The sequence below is a fragment of the Macrobrachium nipponense genome, chromosome 46 (assembly GCF_015104395.2).
Source record: "Macrobrachium nipponense isolate FS-2020 chromosome 46, ASM1510439v2, whole genome shotgun sequence".
Lineage (NCBI taxonomy): Eukaryota > Metazoa > Arthropoda > Malacostraca > Decapoda > Palaemonidae > Macrobrachium > Macrobrachium nipponense.
The window spans coordinates 29,297,597-29,324,504 of record NC_061106.1 but is presented as its reverse complement, the minus strand read 5'-3'; the positions used below and the strand labels follow the sequence as shown (position 1 = coordinate 29,324,504).

The 26,908-nt window shown below is 35.7% G+C and overlaps 1 protein-coding gene across 1 annotated transcript in view; it reads right to left on the bottom strand.

The window, feature by feature from the left end:
- Window positions 1-11,711, bottom strand: part of LOC135214848 (uncharacterized) — a 75,953-nt gene extending 64,242 nt beyond the window's left edge. Inside the window, exon 1 of the mRNA XM_064249265.1 lies at window positions 11,547-11,711. The gene's annotated coding sequence lies outside the window, so the exon portion shown is untranslated. The remainder of the gene's footprint in view (window positions 1-11,546) is intronic.
- Between the last annotated feature and the right edge of the window lie 15,197 nt (window positions 11,712-26,908).

Here is a 26,908-nt window from a genome sequence, read left to right as displayed (position 1 = left end):
TATATATGTGTGTGTGTATACTATATTATATACATACATATATATATATATATATATATATATATATGTATATATATATATATATATATATATATATATATATATATATATATATATATATATATATATTCACATAAGATACCCAAGAGTCCCACCAGAAAAGATTAAACTTATTGTTTTAGTTATATATATGTATATATATATATTATATATATATATATATATATATATATATATATACATAGTATGTGTATGTATGTATGTATATATATAAATATATATATAATCATATATATAAATATATGTATATAGTTATAAATATATAATCACACAGAGAATCTACTGGTCACTTCCGACCAGACGATTATGTAATTATAAAGACCATAATGACCTCTTTTCTAATTCTTCACAATATTTGGATACCCTTGTTATTACGAAGTCTTAGACTCAAATGCATGAAGTATCAAAACGAGGTCAGGTCAGCAACATGACCTCGTTCTGATACGCTAGGTGCGGACATCAGAATTATTTCATATTTATGTTTTAGTTTGTATGTTGTTTTTACGTTGCATGGAACCAGTGGTTATTCAGCAACGGGACAAACGGCTTTACGTGACTTCCGAACCACGTAGAAAGTGAACTTCCATCACCAGAAATATACATCTCTCACTTCTCAATGGAATGCCCGAGAATACTGAGAGACTCTATTTCATACTGATGCAATTAGAACTGACACTTTGTAGTGATAAACGTACGCAAATGGTTTTACCGATTTCGTGACTTTTCCTCCCCAATACCTATAATAATCCGTAACTTCATTTCCTTTCCTTTTTTATGACCTAGATTTTTTTTTCTTCACATCAAAATCTTACACTGGTTCGTATTTACTTTCGAATATCTATCCCTATGAACGCTCTCAAATTTTTTTTAATTATACTGCAGTTTCCCCTCACTATAAATAACCAATACTGCAAAATCAGTTACTATTCAACACTTAATTCACGGCACAATTTCCTCCGATATTAACCCACACCTTGTGTTCTTTCTCCGACTTCTCGAATTATTCCACCAACAGATATGTTAAAATATCTGCGAAAGCTTAATAAACTTACGTTTCAGAGAGCTTGTACACCAGACCAGTCACTTCCCTATCTAAAAATGCAATACGTACTAACTGATCCTTAATGAAAATTCAGTGACGTTAAAGTATAATCATCTCGGCAGTTCTCGTTTTTCATACAGAGCATCCTGTTTTATATATTTTGTGATCAAGTTATTCATATATATATTATATATATATATATATATATATTATATATATATATATATATGTGTGTGTGTGTTCGTGTGTGTGTGTTCGTATATCCATTTATTTGTATGTATGTACGTGTATATATATATGTATATATTATATATATATATATATATATATATATATATCATATATTATATATATATATTTGTATAAATATTTATGTGTGAACTATTAAGTTTGTTACATAAGACATGTGACGTCTCTCTCTCTCTCTCTCTCTCTTAGCTATGTAGGTAACTATCATGGTTTTACGAAATCTAACCCTATACTCTTAACCGTCTTGACTCTACCTTTAGGGTCAAGAACAACCTACGCCTTGCTCTTTTTTTTCTGTTTGTCAAGATGGTTGTCAGCGAATATTATTCTCTTTACTTCATACAGTGTCAGTCACCGCAGGAGTATTTGTTAAGAACAAACAATAAATGTTGTCCACTCATATATATATATATATATATATATATAATATATATATATATACTTACATTATATATTTATATATAAGATAATATACAGAAAGATGAGCTTGTCCATACATATATACTCACGAGCGTTTGCATGCCCATGCATCTTTATAACAAATTGTGACTCCTTAAATATTACACACCGCGAACTGATGTTTAACTGTCCAAGTTACGGGGAGTGCAAAACATTGTCAAGTGACTCAAGTATAAATTACTTCATTCGGGACTAGTACGCTCAGCAGCGCTTTTTTTTTTTTTTTTTTTTAATCGTGTTTACCTTTAAACGGACAGTTTTATTATGTCATGATTCCAACTTCTTCCCCCAACACCTCCATCTCCGCCCACAACTGAGCGTTGCGTGATTTAGCAGATTTCTTGTGGCGCCATGGCCCGCGTGGGGTGGAGAGAGAGAGAGAGAGAGAGAGAGAGAGAGAGGCAGGTGTGTTGAGGCAGTGATGAAATCCCTGAAGCCAATTAGATCTAAAGGGCATTACCTTTATGCCAGCAACTGCAAAAGTAAATAAATAAATAATAAGAAGTTCAGCGCCAGAATTTTTCTTTTATACAACCAAGTGATATCATGCTATTTATATTCAGTTTCCATCTGTTTTTTTTTTTCTATATTTACATCACTCGAACGAATGTGATTTCTAATAACTGGACTTCCTTGATTTGCATGCATCAAAATCTTTGTCAGGCTTTGGGTTTTTCTTAAATAAATTTTGATTTAGTGATTAACATGTATTCAAGGCAAATTAACAATTTGTAGTCTATATGAAATAATTTTTACTTTACTCTCGAACGGCTGTAATTAATCACAACACCCTCGACTACGAACGGGTAGATGATCGTTGAATAAATCATCAGAAATGATCGCTGCAAGAGTAAAATACCCTTCTTTAAACAGGTTATTTTAATCCACTTCAAAAGGCTTATTAGAATGTACGCTTGCTTGTTCGTATGGTGTTTTTAACGTTGCATGGAACCAGTGGTTATTCAGCAACGGGACCAACGGCTTTACTTGACTTCCGAACCACGCCGAGAGTTAAGTTCTATCACCAGAAATACACATCTCTAACTCCTCAATGCCCGAGAATCGAACTCGCGGCCACCGAGGAGGCAGGCCAACAATATACCGACCACGCCACTGAGGCTTGCATCCTACCGGCGTATTTCAGAATGACCTCTTAAGGAAGACGAAGACGGCCCTGAAATCCAGGCTTAGTTTTATCTTTCCGAAAAGTTCTAAACTTCTGGGATGAACATGAACCTATTTAAAAACTTCTTTCAGTTTTCTTCTGAGGATTGAAAAAGAAACCCACAAAATTACCGCGTATGACGTGTTTACTTATAAGTATTTATATAAGTAAAATAAAATGTGAGTACTTGTAAGTAAACACGTTATACACAGTAATTTTGTGGGTTTCTTTTTGAATGAACTACTTCTTGAAGACAAAGCTTCACAACATTACCCTGATATTATTCTCCTTACATTTTAATAGATTTTTATAAGTTTACTAATTTATTTTTTCTTTTTTGATAAGTGGGATCTCTTTTTATATATATATATATATTACATCCTCTTACTTCTTCCTAATGAACACCATATTCTTTGGAAGTTTGAATTACAAGCCAATGGCCCCTTGTGGGCTTGTTCCATATGAACAGGGTTCGTGTTCTGAATAATAATAATAATAATAATAATAATAATAATAATATAATAATAATAATAATAATAATAATAATAATATTAATAATAATAATATATGAAGGTAGGAGACCCTCTCTCAAACATGTTTTGTTAAAGAGGATGGCAGTATCAGTGGAATTGATTTTATTTATGGTCTTTTCAATTTTCTTATTATTCTCTTCTCATCAGTATTTGCTAATAGCTGACGATGTTCATACTCTGGTTAAAAGAAATGTCTTATAAAAAATACTAATTTATTGATAAGATCGCCACTTTTAGTTATCTTATCAATAAATTAGTATTTTTTATAAAGACATTTCCTTAACCTGAGTATGAACATCGACCAGCTATTAGCAGACATCAGTCCTGATGAGAAGAGAATCATAAGAATTGAAAAGACCATATATAAAATCAGTTCCACTGATGCTGCCATCTTCTTTAACAAAATAATAATAATAATAATAATAATAATAATAAAATAATAATAATAATCATAATAATAATTATTATTTATTATTATTTAATTATTTCCCAAGGATATACACATGCTATGCACATACCCCAACGCTAATAATAATATTGCGACGTTTTTGTCTAAACTAGAGAATAATATCGGAGATCAATTTTGCCCAACGACAATCAGAACGAAATTCAAGGATCTTCGTTGTCTTCGGTATCATCATACCTGCGGGATTTTACTATCATCGTACCCCGTTGTTCGATCAACATTTGAATTAACCCAATCATAAAAGTATTTAAAAATTTGTAATTTATTTGAAAACATAAAACGTGAATAAAAACAAATCCTTCGGGCCAGCCCTGTGAGAGCTGATATAATCAGCTCAGTGGTCTGGTAAAACTATTTTAATAATAATAAAATAATAATAATAATAATAATAATAATAATAATAATATAATAAAAATAAAAACGTTGCGTTGAATGACAAAATCAAGAAGAAAGTATTACTCATTGATGTCGCAATACCGTGGGACACCAGAGCTGCAGAGAAAAAAGAAAGGGAAAAATGGATCACCAGAGTTGCAGAGAAAGAAATGAAAAAAAAAAATGGATAAGTATCAAGACCTGAAAATAGAAATAAGAATGATATGATATGCCAATGGAAATTGTACCTATAATCATAGGAACACTAGGCACGATCCCACAATACCATGAAAAGGAATCTGGAAAAAAACTAGAGGCTGAAGTAGCTCCAGGACTCAAGCAGAAGAGTGTGCTCCTAGAAACAGTGTACACAGTAAGAAAAGTGATGGACTCCTAAGGAGGCAGGTGCAACCCGGAACCCCCACACTATAAATCCACCCAGTCGAATTGGAGGACGGTGATAGAAAATAATAATAATAATAAACTTTCCTCTTTCTACAGCGCACTTTAGGGCTGATAGTGTCTGGTTGCCACCCCTTCATTTCCCCTCTCTTACTTTCCCCTAAATTATCAACTTGTTCCTTCGAAATGCGAGACACTTGACGGTAACATTTTTTCAGTCGTACCTGGCTCTCAAAGATTAAGTCTTTATTTAAAACGTTTTTGACGTTTACGACCCCTTTTGTCACCTGAGCTTGTTTTTATTATCATTATGAATTAGAAGGAAAAATACTTAACGTTTGTCGTAGGGATGGGTGTCTCAGTGGGACACGCCCATGTAGTTTTATCCCTTTTTCACCTCAACCTGTTGAATTTTATTTGAAAATTATTTTTTCTAAATTTCGTTTTCTTTAAAGGGAACGACGTTATTGCCCTGCTTTGAATTAAACATCAAAATAATAATTTAACATAAAAAAAACTATATTATGCAAAGAAATTGTACATCTGTCTAGTGCTGATTGTTGTACAGTATCTCTGGAGAAAAGTAAAATATGTTCGACCTTTCATATTTCATAGACTAACTGAAAGGACTTTCCCCTGATGCTAACTCTCTAAAAGCAAAGAGGTTGTCTTTCTCTTTTGTTAAGACTCTCATAAGAAAATTCGTTGATGTAAACCGATAATCTCTGTTATAATTCTACGACAGAGCACTGGGATGATTAAATGATTCGCCATCATGGAATTTAACAGCTGCCAGATTAAAAAAAACATCTAAAGCAAAACCAGACGAGAGAAATAAATGCCGAAACGACTTTGATTACAGTTTAAGAAATCCGTCTTCGTCAGTAATTACAGGTAGGCTGATACGCATAGATGGACGCCCACGTGTACTTGATAATAATTCAGTAATGAACCCATCAGGAAGGCAATAAGACCACCCGTATAGTTGGGCTGACCCGGATACTACCAAGGAAGAGAGAGTGAATCACATGAATGTAAATAGGGAAAACGGGCTGTTAAAAATGAACAGATGAATTTGGGCGAAATATGAACAAGAGATGGGAAGAAGAGAAGTGGAAAAAAAAAAAAAATGTCAAACGGACGCGATTCTCTGAAATCTTAAAAGGACGACAAAATAATGGCAAATAGCAATGTATAACCGTCCTGTCCTTGCTGAGGTTAATAGTGGAAGGCACCACACCTGTGAAACCCACACGAGCAGAAAGACGAAGACGCCGTGCTTGTTCAAGCACACAGGTAGAGGAAGGAGGGGGTCTCATCCTCGACTGAAAGCATGCCCGGGTCTTTGAAAGCCTACGCGCGCAGCGCAGGATCTGAAAGGGTATTATTGTGTCATGCCCAAATGTATTACCGACAGCGAGGAACGACTGCTCATTGTTTAGATAATTATGTAATCTGAGGTTTATACCTGAATTTTCAAACGACTCTTTCACTCTGCACGCAGAGGACTAGATAATTATATATACACATATAAATATATATATATGAATGGTAAAAATGTTCTGTTACAACAGAATTCCATCTAATAAAAGGAGCCCATTTAAACGTCAAAATAGAGAAAGTACGTACTATATTTCAGACTGCTGTCTCTCTCTACCTGGAGAGAGACAGCAGTCTCTGAAACATAGTACTTCCGTTCTATATTTTGGCGTTTTTTGGATTGGCTCCTTTTTATTATATATATATATATATATATATATATATTATTATATATATATATATATATATAATATATAATATATCATATATATAAATATATATATATATATATTATATATTATATATATATAGTTTATATGCGTGTGTTTTTTTTTTTTTTTTTTTGTATACGTATATACATACACACTATATATATATATATATATATATATATATATATATACATATATATATATTTTATATATATATATATGTATAATATATATATATATATATATATATATATATATATATATATATATACTGTAGTCAGTCAATTTCGATTGGTGCCATGGACATAGTATGCAGTACTGCTCGGACGTTCCTGACCTAGGCAGTGCTAACGGTTTACGATTCTTACTCGCTGTATCCCAAGGCATAGGAGCTTACAGTGGTGGACTGTGAATCCTTTGGAAAATGATGTGCTCCTAAGTGATGTTATGCCATTGCAAGTGATCAAAATACTGGAGAAATAAAAATCTTAAAACACTCAAGGAATTAATCTAGTGAGACAGAATGTGCCTAAATGGCAGACCTCTCTCTCTCTCTTGAGGATAACACAGCCCATATTCTGTGGGCACCATCTGCAGAGGAATGGCTGGAGTGAAGGTTTATGGAGATCCCTTACTTTGAGGGAGGACCTCTAAATGGCAAAGAGAAGAGCCTCTTCACCTGAGGGCGCAGGTAATTATGTTTTTCAATCCTAAAACGAGACACTTTCAAGAAGAAGAATATTATTATCAACACATTCCATCTAATTTTAAAACACTTACGGAATTTATCTTGCTAGATTAATTCCGTGAGTATTTTGAAATTGGTATATCTCCATGTTTTTGTGTCTCTTTCGCATTGATCGCAAGCAATAGCATAGCATCACTGATGGCACGACAGAATTTGAGCTGGTCTTCACTAGTGTACACAATATATTTTGTTTAATTTCCAATTCTGAATTTATTTTCAAAGGTAAAACTACTCTCATATAAAAAAAGGGGGTTTAAATATGCGTCTCACATTTTATCAGTCGATCTCCGGAATAAATTTTCGAGAAGCCTGATGGCGTTATCCCCGTCGCATGGAGGCGTTCACCCAAGGAGGAACGAACTATTTATCATATTCGCTAAACCTCTAAAGAAGGTGACCTTGCATGCAAGCAGGCACACCGAGGCATCAGTCATTTATCATAAGGCGGCAAGTAGGTGTCTCTCGCCTCCAAACCGATCGCTTGGGACACCTACGGAATCCATCGGTGCCTACGCAAGTCATCTGATATTGAGACTCCTCTGGAGTAAATCTCTTTTAACTTTATGTTGCTTTACATGTCACGCAAATCAACAGGTTTTTGAAGGGATGCAATCTGCGAAGCGTAATTGATGGGCGTAAAACATAAGCGATATACCGAAAAAAACTTCTTTCATTTTTCTTCTGAAGTTGGAAAAAGAAACTCACATGATTACCTAGTGTAACTTGTTTACTTGTAAGTATTTGCATAGTATTAATACTATGTAAATACTTACAAGTAACCAATACAACTTGTTTATTTGTAAGTATTTACATAGTATTAATACTATGTAAATACTAAAACAAAGTAAAACAACTTACCGTTACTTGTAAGTATTTACATAGTATTAATACTATGTACATACTGACAAGTAAAAAATACAACTTGTTTACTTGTACGTATTTACATAGTATTAATACTATGTAAATACTTACAAGTAAACAATACAACTTGTTTACTTGTAAGTATTTACATAGTCTTAATACTATGTACATACTAACAAGTAAAAAATACAACTTGTTTACTTGTATTTACATAGTATTAATACTATGAAAATACTTAAAAGTAACCAAGTTATACTCGGTAATCTTGTGGGTTTCTTTTTCCATACGCGATATTTGAGAGAGTTATGATAACCGAGAATAGTCCGGGAGTGAATAATGTGCAGTGACGATGAGAGGACGGACGTCCCCCGCCATTTACCAACGCCAAAGATGAAGCGCCTCAGTGGCGTGGTTGGTTTGGTGTTTGCTTCTCACCTCGGTGGTCGCGGGTTCGATTCTCGGCCATTCCATTGAGGAGTGAGAGATGTGTATTTCTGGTGATAGAAGTTCACTCTCGACGTGGTTCGCAAGTCACGTAAAGTCGTTGGTCCCGTTGCTGAATAACCACTGGTTCCATGCAACGTGAAAACACCATACAAACAAAACAAACAAAGCCAAAGATGACTCTCTAGACAAATAACATAAAATCAGATTGTGTCACCATACAGTATTTCTCAATGCCACTACAATTAATCATTCTATGTCGCTTCTTCTTTTTCTTCCTTTCTCCATTTGCTTATCTGCATAGCCACATTCACTTTTCCTCTTATGAAATATTTTATGTAGAATTATTTCGCATCTATAAACGGATATTTCTCTGGTTCTATCTGGGATATTACTTACCTAGAAAGATTGCTCTGACTTCCTTTTATGTCTCCTGGATTTTTTTTATACTATTACCCAAGTATTTGTACTCCTCCTATTTTTCCTCTTTTATCCTTTATATAGACAATATACAGTGTATGTATATATGTATATAAATAAATAAATTAAAAGAGATATATATATATATATATACATATATATATATTATATATATATATATATATATATATAGTTACAGTTATCCCAAGGTCAATATCAAATTTGCCCAACCTCGGGCGGCTGAGTGAACTTGATATTACAACGATCCTGACAGCTTTGTGTTTGTGAATTCAAGAAGTGTCACGGTTAATGTGACAAAAAATTCACACAAACACATACACACACATATAAATATATATATATATATATATAATATATATATATCTATATATATATACACATATATGTTGTATATATATATATATAAATTATATATATATATATATATAATTATTATATATATATATATACATATATATATAAGCTACAAATGTCCTTTAATAACCAATCCGCTTTCCCTCCCTCGCAATTAAAATATTTTTCATATGTTAAGTGAAGCGGAATCTTTTAGTTGATAATAATTTCGTCCTCTCGTGGATTCGAACCAGCGCACAGAGGAGAAATCAGAACCTCAGTGACGCCTAAACCGACCAGTCGTCACTGAAGTCCTGATTTGTCCTCTGTGCGCTGGTTCGAATCCACGAGAGGACGAAATTGTTATCAAGTAAAAAATTCCCCTTCGGTTTCCATATTGGATATCAAAGGACATTTGTAACTTATGCATGCATATGAATCACGGTGATGAGAAAAAAAATCACACACACACACACACACACACACACACATATATATATATAGATATAGATATATATATATATATATATATATATATATATATATATATATATATATATGAAAGGAGGTACAGTAAAAAGAATGAATGGGGTTGGCAGCTAGGGACCGCAGGGACGCTGCAAATAACCTTACATAATGACTACAGGGCACCGCATGTGGTGTACTTACGCCACTAACCCCCTACGGGATTCGAAATATTACTGTTATGAGTAATTTCAGTAATTTCTATCTTTTCTATCTATTAAGAGATAATTGGTAAATAGAGACTACTTTCGGAAACTAATTTTTACTTACATTAAAATTCGCAAAAGGCCAAAACGATAAAATTACCTGCCGAATCACTATACATAGGTCTAGCGCTGGATTGACAAAGGTTCTTTTCTGTAGTTACCATCCTCATGATATGTTAACGTTAATTTGAAGGCAATAATATTTTCATTTAACAAATCGCCTTTTGTTTAGCCTATTAAGCTGCTTCGGCATTTCAGGGAGCATTGTTTGGGAAAAGTTCTAAAACATATTTAACAAATATGATTTTTCTCCCGCCAGGCCAAGCCTTTGATAAGAAAAAAAAAAAAAAAAAAAAAAAAACAAAAAAAAAAAAAAAAAAAAAAAAAGACTGGCAATAGCCTATTTCTTAGAATTTTAAGGTTTTGGAGTGATACTTTGAGAGAATTGTTAAACGAAGACTACCATAACTAAGGAATTTTTACTTATGTGGAATAAGACTGTTCTTAAAGGCCAAAACTATAAATATATTTGCCTAATCAATAAGCACAGGTAGCGTTAGCTTAGCAAAGATTCCTTTCCTTATTGTGAATCTTTCTAGGCTATTCTTTTTTTCCTTGACAAGAGGTTTCGATAACTTTTACCACAATTATATATATATATATATATATATATATATATATATATATATATATATATATATATATATATGTATATATATATGTATATATCTATATATATATATATATATATATATATATATATATCTTTGAAAAACAAGTTACACTTATAATAACGTTTAAACGATATAGCATCTTACCAAACGTGTTGTCTGAGGGCGTAAGTATAGCCTAGGCTACCAAAGTTCATATTCTTGTTGTCACTTATCTAACAGACATCGTTTGTTGTAAACATAAAGTAACCTACGATTTGTTACATATAAAAAATACAATTATTTTAACTTTGAATCGAATAACTAAAGTTGTTTTCTGTGGTATGTTTGTGTCGTCCCGAAATACTCTTACCAAGTGTGACGTAACGGAACTTCGTTGAGAAACCACGCTTGATAAAATGCATTTTGTTAAACACCTCTTACCGCTGCTTTCGCACGAATAAAACCGAAAAGCGGATGGAATAGACTGTATCCTACAGGCCTACCTACTGCAAATCATTCTTACTAACAAAATACAGCAAGTACCCTTATGCATCACAGTAACCTGTTTCAAAGACGACTTAGGCACAACCTGCTTTCTTCGAAGCTTTTTGATAACGCGTATGTTCGTATTTATATGTCATCAAATGACACAATGAGATTTATGGTGTTGTGATTTCAAAACTGAAATCAACAATGTCCTCATGAGCTACAAGAATTTGCTGAAAACACAAGACATGTGAACAGAGAAAGCACATCTAGTACTAACAAGACATTCAAGTGAGTGTGACAAGCACAAACTTAAAGCTAAACAAACTGCAGTACTCTCTACTTACCTGTGAAATATTCTGTTTTCGCCTTCAGAATTCCCGTGCCCACATCTGCAATTATAAGCTGCACAAAGTTCTATAATAAAGATAATGAACGGCAAAGGAAATCTCCGGACACAAAATAACAGAGCAACTGTTTGCTTTCTCCAGTTCCTGGTCGGCGGCCTCCTGGACTCCTGGTGGCAGCACATAGTACTACACATAGTATTAGTATTTATAGATTACATCTCCAGATTTGACTCAGAAGTTGCTGTAGCATCTGAATTATGGACGTCCCTTAGTTTTACGAAATTTTATTAAGATATCTGTAGTTCTCATAAAAAATATAAAAAAATAATTGATAATAACACACCCATTAGACCGCATACATTGATTTCATCCGCCTGGTTGTAGTACATGTATAATATTGGAAAGATATATTTAGTGACTTCCTTCTTAGACCAAATTCTGGAATTCCTTACCTGCATCAGGTAATGAGTCTTTAATTCCACCGTCTTACTCGTTTCCAAAAGCTCTGGGATAGATAATACACTGGTTTGCACGGTCCCACAACCAGTATATCTTTGTATATAGGTCGTTCGGTCAGTGAAGTCAAGCAGGCGTTAGGTCTGGTCAGTATTTGCAATGGGAATTACTAAGAAAACCCAGACACCGATGACACGTAAACTACTTGTTCAGTCAATCCATAGAGCAGGGCGTGGGGCTAACGCCTAGCAGCCTCATCCTATGAATAGTAGCTGATAACCAGAAGGGTACCTAACAGGTTCTGGCGCTACCCCGTCTAATCCGGAAAAAGTGTAAAGAGAATATGTATATATATATATATATATATATATATATATATATATATATATATATATATATATATATATATATATATATATATTGCTATATGATACTAATGGAGTGATTGATAGATGCATAAATAGACAAACAGAACAGGACTATACTAACTTCTCTTTGTGTATGACAGCGGATATGCAAAAATAATTTTGTAAGCATCGGCATTAAACTGGTTATTTGTGAGTTATTTAGTTTTTCCTTTAATTTTCTTTTATTCACGTTTCCAAGAGAGAACATTTTGTCCTCTCTCACCTCCTTACAGAGCTATTAATTAGTAAGGAGTAATAAAACCTTTGATATTGGCTGCGGCAAATTTTTATTACATGCGACAGGACTGGATTCGATGAGGACCATTTTGGAGACGTAGTTGTCATTTCGTTTTGTCGCTTCTTCTTTTCCTTTTCGGTGCTTCTTTTGTATAATGGCAAGTATATATATATATATATATATATATAATATATATATATATATATATCACATAGAATCTACTGGTCATTTTCACCAGATTCTGGAAGCATATAGTTTTCATCCTCATTTCATTTTATAACTCGACTTTACTATGCAAAGTAGCTTCCTCACAGTTCAAGCTATTGCTATTTTTGGTCTTGCCCGGAAATTGCTGCCGTAGTATTTCTGCTGCCCGCCAAACGCTGCCATAGAAGGGCTGACGAACATGAACAAGCAACGGGCGTTGTGGTACTAAAGGTAATCATGTAGAACAAAATATATGATGCAATTTTTTTTAAGGCTTGTAAAATCTGTATCTGTATCTGTCATGGAATTATTCAGATTCACGTGAATCAGTAAGTGTTTTAGGAATGAGATTCATTCTCATTTCTGCCGCTTTTGGTGACGACGGCCAGGTTACGTCACCGAAACTTGATCGTGTGTTGCGTTGGATTCGAAAGATGACTCTCCACTTTACGAATAAGGAAATCGCTCATTTGGTTTGAGTTTCTCGATCTGGTTCGTGGGTTTTTTTTTTTTTTTTTTTTTTTTGGTTAAGCCGCACTCTAATTTGTATATAGTATACAAATTATAAATCATAATGGCATACATTTTGATATCTGATTTTTATCGAGATTTTCATTGTAGCCTCGACGAGAAAATGAACGGTTGTTAGAGACATATCTCATAATGAACACCTCAAACCGAATATAGCCACGAAAGGAAGGAACTGGTTAAGTTTAATCGAAAAGCTTTCGATATTACTGCACAGTGAAAGGTTGGTTATAAAAAGGTCAACAGTTTTTTTTTTCTCTCAGGATTACAACGTAACCGAAAACTAATTAATGTTAACAACTTCAGTCCTTATTAGTAAACGTAGTATATCTTTGCAACTGCTAATTTGCTTGATGACAAATTCCTGTTAGCATAAAGGTGGGTACACACGCGAGAGCCGAACCTTGTATGTGTAACTGAGTTACGCATATACGGTTACAAGGTGTCAAAATGTTGAGGACGAACCGTAACCACATTAAGCACGTAACTTCATTTCAATCCACTGCGATCATCAGTCTGTCTCTGTCCGGGTTGTTTACCGACGATGGCCACCATGCAAGTAGCAGCTGCCGCGTATATTTATATACATTATTTAACGAAGATGAAGCGAAATAAAAGAAGATGGTGGCAATCAAGGTTATATACTAGAAGGGTAGAATACAGTGGTCGGGAATTACTCGCTGACATGAGATCCAAAGAAGTTTCTGGCCACAGTAAAGTCTGTTCTTCGTAATAACTAATAAATTGAAGGACCTCTTCCTCACTCCAATCAGCCATGGTATACATATACGTACTGACTGACCAAAACAAGGGTCTCTACTATGGACGGCCTTGTTCATAGTCGGTGTTAACAAGTTCAGCCAACCACTGTTGATTTACGGCGTTGTAACTACAAGGTCCCGTCCACACATAGCGTAACGTTCAAAGAGACCTCCCTTTGATTCGGGGCCCAAAAAACCGACAATTGCCGGGACGGAGGGCGAACGGAGCCTCGAACCTCGCGGGTTTCGGGGTTCGGGTTCGAGGAACCGTCCACACTTGCGTGTACAAGAATGGTTACATACAAGGTTCGGTTCGCACGTGTGTACCCACCTTTAGGATTGTAAAAGGATTTTCTGTTGGTCTGTACGTTTGTGTAGTTGTATCATAATATATATATATATATATATATATATATATATATATATATATATATATATATATACATTGTTATATGTGTGGTGCGAGTGTATGTGCTCTTATATGACTGCAGATATTTACGTTGCATTGTGGATTTCGGTTTATAATAACTCTTAATTATATAATATATATATATATATATATATATATATATAATATATATATATATATATATATATATATGTGTGTGTGTGTGTGTGTGTGTGTGTGTGTGTGTGTGTATGCAAGAGAGCACATGACTGCATTTAAATATTTCATCTGCAACCGCGTGGGAAGAGAGAGCGAAAATGAAAGAAAGAGAACATCCAATGAATTTAATTAATTAAGCCCAATTTCAATAACAACATAACTTCATCACTAAGCAAAAATTAGACTAAAAAAAGCTGCGTGGGAGAGGACACGTGGGCAGAAGAACTGGAGTAGGTATCCTTCTCATGTCATGATTAATGGCAGCTCTCTCTCTCTCTCTCTCTCTCTCTCTCTCTCTCTCTCTCTCTCTCCATATATGGCACCTACTCGATGTACGAAAACCCGAGTCAAAGCGGTGGTCTCGTCATATACAATCACACTGAACTTATACCTAAAAACTGTCTCATTTAATGTGTCAACCGCGGAAGGGAACCTCTAGAAGCTTCGAATAAAAGCCGGGATTGTAGAAAGAAGTGTCGAATGAAATACGGATACGTGCAGATCACGAACTTGGGAATTCACGCTTCGAGTCCCTTAAATACACACATCCGAGATTTACCTGCAAATTCTCGCCTTTTCATTTTTTTTTTCTATTTTAATCCCAGGCATGTGGTAGCCATTTGTCAGTGACAAGGGCAACAGCTGTGCAAAGACGATCGGAGGAGGAATCTGGCAGCTGACGGAAAAGGAAGTGTGAATAGACCTACATTTTCTGTTTTTAAGATTATTATAATTTTATTCAGAAGACGAACCCTATTCATATGGAACAAGCCCACCAAAGGGACCACTGACTTGAAATTCAAGCTTTCAAAGAATATGGTGCTCATTAGGAAGTAAGAGGAAGTAAAGGGCAAAAGATTTGTTCTATACATCACAGAATAAATAACACGTCGTCCGTGTTAGAAAAGAGTAACAGACGAAGAAAGAGTCAGACTTTTGTTTTACGAGCATGGCAACACCAGGACATTTTTAGAGCTGCAGGAGCAAACCAAACTGAATGAGTTACTATGCTGGCCCAACTGTTTATTTACTTCCGCCTAGAGTCCTAGACTGAGTGATTATTAGTTTTATGCGAGCCTCGCGTGGCTGAGTCACCTGGTTATGAAATACATCTTCACACAGGATGAGCTAAGTTTAGAGGCAAAAAAAAAAAGAAAAAAAAAGTGCATTTGATGGACAGTCATATACCACTTGGCCCTCTCTTGTTTTCTTTCTTTTTTTTTATCCTTCGTTTTACCTTTCTTTCTCTTCTATCCTCCGCTCGTATTTTATTCTCTCTCTCTCTCTCTCTCTCTCTCGTCTTAAGATACGCTAAAGAACAAGCGATATGGAAGCACAACGAAAGATAATGAGGCTTCTTAACTTTACAGAGACTTTTAGACGTATACGTGTTTTTTTTTATAATTATTAACATTTACGTATGCCGATGTCCTAAATTCAAATTACCAGCCAAGAATTCGTGAAGGTATATATATACATTAAACGATGTATTTTGTTGAATTTATTGAAATAAAGAAGAGTGTCACGAATTTTCGCTTCTCCTACTCCTTTTAAGTCTATCTAAATCGTAAAGGCATCTAGGATGATTTTGACGGACGACACGAAACGGATTTCTTAGGCGGGGCGAGTGACTTTCTCGATCATTTTTGGACTATGCAAAAAATTTAGATTGAGACTAAGGTAACTGCGAATATCTAAGTTACTGGTATCAACGGTAATCATTTTACGATCCTATTTATGAACTGCAGTTTACCTAAGAAATCCCTCTAGGACTCACGATAAAACATTAATTTTGGACTTCATAACCTTATTGTCATTTATGCATCACCTATTAACGAGTGTCTGTATTTATCTCGAAGAAACAATATATTTTGTCTTTATTTTTATTTAATTTCATGATTTTACAAACAATGAACAATTCCTGAAGTCTGTTCAGAACCAGACTACCTTAGAAGTCACACATGTCCACCTGGACTCTTGTTCGTCTGCATAATTACTGTACACAAATACTGGCATAGGACGACGTGGTTCTAGCCTATGCTCGCCTCTTCCCCGTGTTCAGGAATTTTCAGCATTTCTGCTGGAAGAATTCTCGCAGATCTCGAAATTTCTTATTTTGAGGGATGGACGTAGGAAATATATGCATAGATAGGCGCATTACCCACATCTCCTCGGGAATATGCTTTGTTCGTTTTTATTGTTGTTAGATTATGCCAGTGTTGTAACAATAGGGATCTTGACAATAGGATTTGAATTTATCAGCAGCAAGTTAGTGTTAGTACTAATGACGATGATGATGACAGGTTTGTTAGTAAAAGGGGGAGAGAAATTGTTCAGACAGTAATGAAATAAATGAAACATTAAGCAACCTATATGAAAGAAGTTAAAAAGTCTCTCTCTCTCTCTCTCTCTCTCTCTCTCTCTCTCTCTCTCTCTCTCTCTCTCTCTCTCTCCTTAAACAGCAATGCCACTGAAGCTCCCTCGACGCAAACCTGAATCACCACCGGTGGACCTTTTTAAACATTCGTGAAATATTGGTCTGACGGCTGTTGGTGTGGTGTCTTGACCTTTACCGTACCTCTGCCTCCTCCCGTGTTCCCTTTGAGAGGAATGAGGCAGGCGGCCAGGCACCGTCACCGTGTGGCACCTCCTGTCCCAGCTATAAAGGAAAATTGTTTTTATTAATCGTTGCTTTGGTTGTTAAGGCGATATAGTCAGTGGTTGAGTTCGTGGGGGACTATCTCTCTCTCTCTCTCTCTCTCTCTCTCTCTCTCTCGTGTGTATACGTACATAATGTGTAAGCACCACAGAAACGCTAGGAATATTGCAAAGACCATTCTATGGGTACAAAATATAGTACTAACAATTTTCCCACTCAAACACTGGACGCCAGATGCAGCCACTCCTCAACCAGCGGAGCATTGATCTATTGCTGTCAACTCCGAGCGGATGATAGCCCAGATAAGGCCCTGCCATTAACACGTAAAATTCATGTACTAAACGCTAATTAGAGCTTCGTGTCAGAGATTGCTGTTGCCTTCATCCATCGAAACCGTCTCATTAAAGCGGAGAACCTGTGTGGCCGCTTATGAGGCTCCTCTCACGGCGTGGATAAGCATTTAGGCAATCGGTCAGCAACTGCCGATCGACGATTGATCTTGCCGATTCTCTCTCTCTCTCTCTCTCTCTCTCTCTCTCTCTCTCTGTCTATTGTATATTCAGTATCTCGTATATATGTTGCAGGAGATGACAGCATGAAAAAGTAAACAGCTCACAGTATTAGTAATGCAATGAGGGTTGGGTCTACTCCGCAGAATGTCTGAAAGAGATTTGAGTGAATAAAAGGATTACAGAAGACAATTTCTTATGGAAGATAAGGCTGACTTTCATGATCAAACAAATATGCTAAAAAAAAAACAGTTTTTAAAGCTGCATTTTCTGTGCAGCAAATATGAATGAAGGTAAAGTGAAGAGAAGGAGAGGGTATAGGAATATCTGAAACTAATGTCAGATATGGTAGCAAAGATTGTTTTCAGAATTGTCTGACGTGGTTGATTAGTTATTTACCAATAACAGAAGAGAATGATGATGCCGATACAAATGCAAAGCAAAAATTGAAACAAAAGATAAACAAAATCACTCACCCTAAAGCATTCATACAAAAATTACCGGTAGAATGCACGGGCTACTTTACAAAGTCTCTCTCTCTCTCTCTCTCTCTCTCCTCTCTCTCTCTCTCTCTCTCTATATATATATATATATATATATATATATATATATAGAGAGAGAGAGAGAGAGAGAGAGAGAGATTTCTTGATTTTGTTACACGTTACCATATTTTGCAAGGATTACATTCCAGTTTTGGCAATATAAATTCTTCGTTTTGATATTTTCAACTATAGTACTAAATATATCTCTTTCATTGCTCAGTTGCATCGAGGTGTGAGATGCTGGCTTGCCGACATCTTGTAGAGAAGGAGTCTGGCGGTGCACATTGGAGTGAAAGGGCAGAAGCTTGGGGTTGTCTCCAAGAAAGAATGTACGTAGACGTAGAGCAGTTTATTGATTCAGCATTTAGAGCCGCCTGCTACAGATCCACTGGTCTAGGTGTGGTCTCATTGGCTGTATAGTCTTACTTTGGTTTGTTTTTCTTTAGTGATAATTGGCCTCAGTGAGACACACGTTCTTATCTAAATTTAAATAATGAAAGGTATTATCGAAACATTTCATTTTGGGAAAGGTGGTAAATTTTCGGGATATCTTATTGTATTATTATCTTGTGCTCCTCTGTCTATCTTCAGTGATCGTTAACGATAGTGATACATGAATCAGGAGTTAATTTTGAAATATAAAATATCTTCAGAACGTTTCATCTTTGACATGCAATACATTGTAAGGATTTTTTTTTTGTTTTGTTTTGAGGGAAAGAATGCCTAACTGCTGTCATCTCTCTCACTCAGACTATAATCGATGCCAGGAGAGACTGGTTGGTTAGATTAAGCCGTCTTATCGCTAGCACGGGCTCTTGCCTTAAGTATAAGAAACGAAAGCTCGAAGAAATGGGAAGGAGTTTGGTTTAATGAGGAAAGTTTGTTTAAGTATTTCTGGTGATTATAAATTCATTTCTCGATATAAAGTGGTTCGAATCCCGCAGTAACCTGTAGGTCCCATTGCTAGGTAACCAATTGGTTCCTAGCCATGTAAAAAAATATCTAATCCTTCGGACCAGCCCTAGGAGAGCTGTTAACCAGCTCAGTGGTCTAGTAAAACTAAGATTTACTTAAGTAAACCGTAAAGGTGATTATACATACACACACACACACACACACGCACACACACACATATATATATATATATATATATATATATATATATATATATATATAATATAATAAAAGGAGCCCATAAAAACGCCAAAATATAGAAAGAAAAACTATATTTCAGAGACTGCTATCTTTCTACCTGAAGAGACAGCAGTCTCTGATATTTAGTATTTTCTCTCTTTATTTTGGCGTTTTATGGACTCCTTTTATTAGATGGAATTCTGTTGTAACAGAAAATTTTTACCAGTCATATACTATATATATATATATATATATATGTATGTATATATATATATATTTTATTTATAATATATATATATATCATATATGCATATATAATATATATATATATATATATATAGTATATATATATATATGAGCTTTGTCGTTATAAAAGGTATGAGACGCTTTATTTGTGATAAAAATTTGTTGTATAAATCGAAAAAATAATTCAAGTATGAGATTTCGTCTGTAAAAAAGATATTCTGGCAAAATATCTTGTTGTGTCATTTCTCATGGAAGTTTTATATTTGAATTACAACATGCAGTGTTATCGAAATTTGTAAATTTTATTTTTTTTTTGTATGAAGTACCTGGTGTCCGCGTGTCCCTTAATGGCATCAAAGATGAGGATTTCCATCCCGAATATAGTCGCATGCGTCAGATATTTTTCTAATGGCTCTATTTTCTGCATTTGCTTTAGCAAATGGAGTGACGTGTTGTTAGCGTAAACGATCCTGCTTCCCGCGTGGGACGAGATGACCTGTCGCGCCATGTTTGGCCAAGGCGTCGATTCGTCCCTATCAACTCCCTCCCCTCCTTCCCCCTCCCGGCCCCAGTATCTCAAATTCACTCGGGGTAAATATTTTCTGTGACCTATGCCTTTTGTCACTTCGGGATTTAAAAGACAAAGGTCATCTCGCTCTGTAAGTCTCTTGTAGATGACAACTATTTATCCAATCCGTTTGTGACTCTGGTTTTCAGTTGTGGAGTTTGATTTTAGTCAGACTAGGATCACATGTAGAATATATTTATAATCAGTTTTTTGTTTTGCAAGTTTATGAAATATATACTAATCAATAGAACTAATAACTATGGGTTCTGTATCAACTTATCTCCCACTGTGACTAAAGGGCCTCATACACAGAACGATTGTCTGTATCGTTCGCAAAAACATTGTGTATGGGCTTGTCTGAATGCAAAAGTGGGCGGAGTTCCGTTGTCTGAACGATCTCAGTGGAATCTGTCAAGACCAGGTTGCTGGCTTGCGACTTATGTCTGTCATACACGGGTCGTTCAATGTATGCGTTTGTCTGCCAATATAACGCTATGGCGCGCGTCTCTTCTAGAGATGAGGCCATGTCTTCCCGAGACAAAATCTTTGCCCAGACTGAAATCGGTGCGGAGATCGTTCATACTGTCTGAATAGTGTGTGTGTTTGTCGATAACGACAATCGGTCAGACAATCGTTAATACAATCGTTCAGTGTATGGGAGCCCTGACACACGAGTCCCCTTACATTACCAATACTTCATGAACATCAGTATTTTACTAGGTTGTTGAAAATGTACATAATCAAGAGCGAAATGTTCGGATGAAGGAAGAAGGAAAGCATTGGAAAGGAAAGGCCATGATATCTGGTAAGTTAGAAAGTGCGCTGAAGGTCGAGGTGAATAGCATAGCCATAGCGTGTATGAGACGACCTGCTGGTGAGTCCTCTCCGCCAGTGAATGACGTGGGAGTTTCTATAAAGAATGGTTCATTCACGATCCAGCGCTCGAAGCGTGAATATGACCTTTCTGTTGGATTGTTTCCTGTTACGCCAAATGGCTTGATACTGGAAAGATATACAGGGTGTCCGTAAAGTCTCAGTACCATTACAAGTATTTATTGCTCAGAAACCATATAACGTAGAGTAATGTATTTTTTTTTTTTTTTTTTTTGTAGAATGTTCTACATTTCCTCAAGTTTACATTTAGAGCACTTTATTCTACAAAAAAACAAAAAACTAAGTTACTCTATGTTATATTATTTCTGAGCAATAAATACCTGTAATGGTACTGGGACTTAAGAACAGACTATATATATATAATAATATATATTATATATATATATATATATATATATATATATATGTGTGTGTGTGGGGTGTGTGTGTGTGTGTGTGTGTGTGTGGGTGTGTGTATAGTTATTTTTATAAAATAATTAAAGGACAACGTTTTCTTGCTGGCAGCATGTTGGTATAAATGGCTAGCACCTATTGTGGTAATCGACGTAAAACCATGTCCACAATTTATCGGCAAACTCCCCTTATTATGCTTCCCCGCTGAGTCTTGTCAGTTCGAAGATAACACGATAACCTACCTGACTTGCGTGTGCTACTGTGTGCAGAAAGGAACTGATAAACGTACAAAGAATCATCCTCCTCCTCGATAGTGACCGAAAGATGCCGTGGATACGCTATTTATCATGGTTTATATAGCGTTTTCCTTAATGTCAGTTTTTTTTTTTAAGCGTCAGTCTTTCTCCAGTTTTAAAATCATCGATTACTTAATGAGTTTCGTACTTCCGTAAGATTATGAAAAGTACTTCCATTTTTTTTTACATTTTCGTCAAGTAATCAATCAAGTAAATATTAATACGTATACGTACACACTGACTTATCTTTTATATCACGCTTCTCTCGTATGCTTTGAGAGTCTGTTTTTTTTTTTTTTTTTCTTAATGGCATCTCATCATAAGAGAGGCTGAAATCAGTTCTTTTCAGTGTTACCAAAACCAGCACTACAGCTACCTCTTAACGTCACATTCCTTTTACCCTCGACATATTATTACTATTATTATTATTTTTTTTTTTTTTTTGCTCTATCACAGTCCTCCAATTCGACTGGGTGGTATTTATAGTGTGGGGTTCCGGATTGCATCCTGCCTCCTTAGGAGTCCATCACTTTTCTTACTATGTGTGCCGTTTCTAGGATCACACTCTTCTGCATGAGTCCTGGAGCTACTTCAGCCTCTAGTTTTTCTAGATTCCTTTTCAGGGATCTTGGGATCGTGCCTAGTGCTCCTATGATTATGGGTACGATTTCCACTGGCATATCCCATATCCTTCTTATTTCTATTTTCAGATCTTGATACTTATCCATTTTTTCCCTCTCTTTCTCTTCAACTCTGGTGTCCCATGGTATTGCGACATCAATGAGTGATACTTTCTTCTTGACTTTGTCAATCAACGTCACGTCTGGTCTGTTTGCACGTATCACCCTATCCGTCCTGATACCATAGTCCCAGAGGATCTTTGCGTGATCGTTTTCTATCACTCCCTCAGGTTGGTGCTCGTACCACTTATTACTGCAAGGTAGCTGATGTTTCTTGCACAGGCTCCAGTGGAGGGCTTTTGCCACTGAATCATGCCTCTTTTTGTACTGGTTCTGTGCAAGTGCCGGGCATTCGCTTGCTATTATTATTATTATTATTATTATTATTATTATCATTATTATTATTATTATTATTATTAATATTCAGAAGATGAAACCTATTCATATTGAACAAGCCCACAGGTGCCACTAACTTTAAATTCAGGCTTCCAACGAATATGGTGTTCGTTAGGAAGAAGTAAGAGACGAGGTTAAGAGAAACGTTCCATAATGTTCCAGAACTAGGAAATGGACCCTCATCAAATCTTACAGTAGATTATGGATTACAAATAGATGGAGCTTGTCATTCAGAAGTTCGTTGTATTAACCGGGGGCAGAATTCATCAATTATTTTAGTATCTTTCAAGCTTCCAAAGAATACGGCGTTCAATACGAAGAAGAGGAGGTAACGGCGATATACAGAAGATGATGTGATCCCAATCATTAAAAAAGAATACATATATTGATAACCTAATAAATAGAAAAACAAAATGATTAAATTGCAAGGAGAATATGAAATATGGACAAAGCCTGCTGCAGATTTACATACTCTTCACTGTTGTCATAGGATCGCCACCATTTACTTCACCTGTACTTTTTTTTTTTTTTTTTTTTTTTTTTTTTTTTTTTTTTACAACAGAGGTGTCTCTCGAGAGCTGCCTGACGAGGTGCTTCCTTCACAGTGCCACAGGTGCTGCGTGGAGGAGGTCACGAACACCAGGATCAACCGGTTTGGTATGCCCTTCATGCCATTCGCTTCCAGAAAGTGGGACTCTCTGCTGCCCTCTTCCCGATTCGTTGAAATAATTTTTTTTTTTTTTTTTTTTTTTTTTTTTTTTTTGTAAAGTCAGTAGTTGCAAAGATTCAAGAAGTACTTTATCACATTTTACCTTTGGTGAAAATTATTGACCATGGAAATCTTCTTAATGGAGGCCTACTTATTTATCAACTTGTAATTTTGTTTATTAATCTAATAATTTTTTTTTTCTTTTTAGTAAGTGGTATCTCTTCTTTCTGTATTTCCCTTTACCCTCTCTTGCTTCTTAATGAACACTATATTTTTCTTTGGAGCTTTGAAGTTTCAAGTCAATGGCCCCTATGGCGGGCTTGTTCCATATGAATAGGGTTCATCTCCTGAATATAGTAATAATGATGATAATTAGTCAGATAAAAATATAAAAGCTCAACCCGAATCATATACTCAGGTACTGTTAGCTAACCCTTCACTACATGTAACCCCACCCCCCTCCTCCCTTAATTTTAAGAAAATAATTCTTAAACAGGACAGAAAGCAAACAGAGCGCCTCAGTGGCGTGGTTGGTTTGGTGTTTGCTTCTCACCTCGGTGGTCGCGAGTTCGATTCCCGGCCATTCCATTGAGGAGTGAGAGATATGTATTTCTGGTGATAGAAGTTCACTCTCGACGTGGTTCGGAAGTCACGTAAAGCCGTTGGTCCCGTTGCTGAATAACCACTGGTTCCATGCAACGTAAAAACACCATACAAACAAACAAACAGAAAGTAAACAACTAGCTTTTGTCGTTGTGTTTACGTGAGGAGGAAGCTTCCCTATTCCCAGGAATAAGGAAGTACACGGACTTCAGATGTTTTACGAGTAGGTCAAGGTTGAACTAGTGTAAAATCCGTTCGATAAACATCAGCTCCGAATGTTATTTTAAACAGATAATGCAATCAAAAAGGCCAATCAGTCCAATTGCTCACCGTTTCATTGCCACATCTAACTGCAAAACCGAACGTTAAATAATTCATAGACTTTCAGTTTCCAGGGATCTTTCGGATGTCGACAACAGATGGCTCTGATGGGGCCGGATGAGTCACGCGAATAAGAGACCGTGTATCCCAGATCCCTCGTCGTGCGTTGTATTCAAGTCTCGGTAGTAAAGTATCTGATGGGGGCAGGTTCTCTCCTTCTCCAGGGTCGTCCAATGACATACCTGACCTGTTGATCTCTGGGATCTGTGTCAACCTTTCACATCCTGGATTTTTTTTTTTTTTTTTTTTTTTTTGTGATATTTTTGATCGGAAAAAAGTATGAGTTCATGAAATGGAAATTTCTTATTTTATATTTTGCTATATAATCATTGAATCTAAATATGGGTACAATTTTCAGACTCATAGAGACATCCTACAGGAACGATTCTGAAATAATATATCAGATTCTTCACATTAATACTAAAACCTTTTAGCAAAACTATATTTCACAGTTTAGCTGCGCTGAACTATATCCCCCTTTTTTGTTATAATATTCAATGCTTACATATATTTCAATCTATAGGAAATCCACAGAGGTGCGAAAAAAATTGACGTGAGTTATTGGGAAGTTTAGTTTTGCAAATAAAAATAGATTTTTTCTATAAGCCATTAGCGGGAACTGATATGTAACGTTTTGAACCTTTACAAATCACTAAAGTTAATATTTTTAGTAGATATTCGGGCGAGGCTTTCATGCGTAGCTACGTGTCACAAGAAATTAAAAGACCTGACAGTTCTGATTAGTATTCATGTTATGCCTTTTTTCGAGGTCACGTGACAAAATAAATGGAGATGACTTATGAGGAAGCGAAAGGAAATTATGAAGTAGTTCAAGGACGGTGTCAACAAAATGAATAACATGGTTACTTGTCTATCGTAAATTGGTATATAGACAGCAACAAATTAGTTTCACTCTCTCTCTTTGCGCGTTTTCTTTATCAAGGCAGCAGTGATATTTTTATACCTGAAAAGCCCGTTTTCCTTGGATACTAGAACTTGAACGCTGCATGTTGAAATGTTTTGAGAAATGATTGAAGTCAGGCTTGAATCGTTTTAATTTCTGCGTCGATTTAAGTCAGTATTTATACGCACACACACAAACACACTTTTCTCAAGGAAAACGTTATTAAACGCGAAATGAAAGGAGGAAGATTATCCTCGGGCAGAGAGAAACGAGGACTCAGGTTTTGAAGAACTGGTTATCACAGAAATTCGGGAAAATGGGAAGAAGAGGAGAAAACTGAGGAATGACGTCGGAGTTCATTGGCTCCAGTAAAAGAAGCCAGACCTCCTACTAAACTAAAGAAGAAGAAGAAGAAAGAAGCCGTCGGACAGAGGGAAATACAAATATATTAATCATGGTTAACATAGGATGTAATAGCCCCGCGGCCTTTCCCGAGGCCGTGTGAAAGAGAGAGAGATTATCCTGATATTTTCGTGATATTGGATCATCTAAATGGGACATGGAACGAAGGATCTCTCACTCCTTTTTGTTACCCGCTTCCAACTAGAATAAGAAAGGAAAACGCTTTCGGTGCTTCATTTGCAACGCAACGATGCAGTGGACCGAAAAGATATAGTACGCATTTACCAAACCATGTAGCTTTCTATTTTACGAAATATCTTATATGGGCGTTTATGTATACATGCGTTCATACGTAAAGGTATGCACGGATGTATGCATATAGTAATGTATGTACACGTATGTCCTATAACCAGCAGCGGTTTCCATTTCGTGAGCATTACGTCAAACACACACATATAATAGCTACTAATAAGAAGAAATATGACGGGAAGTCTAAGCCCCAGAACCTTCCTACAACGAAACAGGAGATTATATCTTCTCTCGTTATCTGTGGTAATTCTGTTTTGATGGAGACTGAACTGATGAACCGTCTTTTCTAAGTCTAGTCTCTCTCTCTCTCTCTCTCTCTCTCTCTCTCTCTCTCTCTCTCTCTCGACAACGACAACAAATGAGTGAATCAGTCGCCCTTGAGCGACCCAAAAACGAATGTTGGGTGATATATAGGTAGGTCACAGCTGGTACAATAACATTCCATTGATAAGGAATCTTTAGCTTTTTCCAATCAATTCTTTAGGAAAATATCGACTAGATGCAGATCTCTTCATTAATTGTTTCGGTTT